Below are 1,133 nucleotides of genomic sequence, written 5' to 3' on the forward strand. Positions count from 1 at the left end.
CTCCCTCGAGCCAAGGGCACCTGCAAGGGGGCAGAGCAAGAAACTCTGGCTGATCCCACCACCAGACCCTGGCATCACTGATTACCAGACAACCAGGACCCCCAGGAGAACCACAGTGGAGTCCAGGACCCCCAGGAGAACCAGAGCAGAGACCAGGACCCCCAGGAGAACCGCAGTGGAGACCAGGACCCCCAGGAGAACCACAGTGGAGTCCAGGACCCCCAGGAGAACCAGAGCAGAGACCAGGACCCCCAGGAGAACCGCAGTGGAGACCAGGACCCCCAGGAGAACCACAGCAGAGACCAGGACCCTCAGGAGAATCACAGTGGAGACCAGGACCCCCAGGAGAACAACAGCAGAGACCAGGACCCCCAGGAGAATCACAGTGGAGACCAGGACCATCCCCAGCAGCCCGGTTCCTACAAGGGCAGTGCCTGGGTCTCTCCCCTGCCCTTAAACCAAAGGGGGTTCCCCAAACCCCTCCACCAAGCTCCAGGGCCACCACAGGACTCAAGACAGTGACCATCAAGCACTTCATGCTCTGGGATGGCTTTCCACCCCTTGCACTGGGGCAAGGCTGGTGCCCAGTAACATGTCGGGGTTTTGGGGACCCCCTGCCCTCTCCACAGAGGCCACGGAGCACACCGAGTGCTGCTCCCCACCCCGCAGAACCATCAGGGCTGCCGGGCTGACCCTGTGCACAGCCCAGGAAAACCAGACCAGCATCAAAGCAGCCTGAACCACCACCCCAACCAACGCCGTGGCCATCGGGCTCCAGCATCACTCGTGCACCAGCTGATCTTGGCTCAGCCCAGGCTCTGGCACCCTCCTGCCACAGCACTTTGGGCAGAGGAAGCCTTGCAAGACTGAGGGAAGATCCCCTGGATGGCAATCCCCAGGGAATGGCACGTTAAAACGGCTCTGCACCACCACCACCCCACCCCACTCAGGGCTTGTCCCCAGCTCACAATCCCCAGCAGAAGCCACCAGTCACGTGGGGCTCGGTGGTACTTGGCAAGTGGCCACACATGGTCTACAGCTCCAACCTGCCAACTCCACGTGGCCCTGGCTCCATCCCCACCATCCTCCCTTTCCCCCCCCATCCCTCCACCAAGGCTCCCCCCTGCTCTGGG

The 1,133-nt window shown here is 62.5% G+C and overlaps 1 protein-coding gene across 1 annotated transcript in view; it reads right to left on the reverse strand.

Moving 5' to 3' along the window:
* The window catches only part of IGSF9B (immunoglobulin superfamily, member 9B), a 105,450-nt gene that overhangs the window by 37,421 nt on the left and 66,896 nt on the right, over positions 1-1,133 (reverse strand). The window lies entirely within an intron of this gene.

This window comes from Chaetura pelagica, unplaced genomic scaffold (genome assembly GCF_000747805.2).
Source record: "Chaetura pelagica isolate M959 unplaced genomic scaffold, ChaPel_1.0 scaffold38, whole genome shotgun sequence".
NCBI lineage: Eukaryota > Metazoa > Chordata > Aves > Apodiformes > Apodidae > Chaetura > Chaetura pelagica.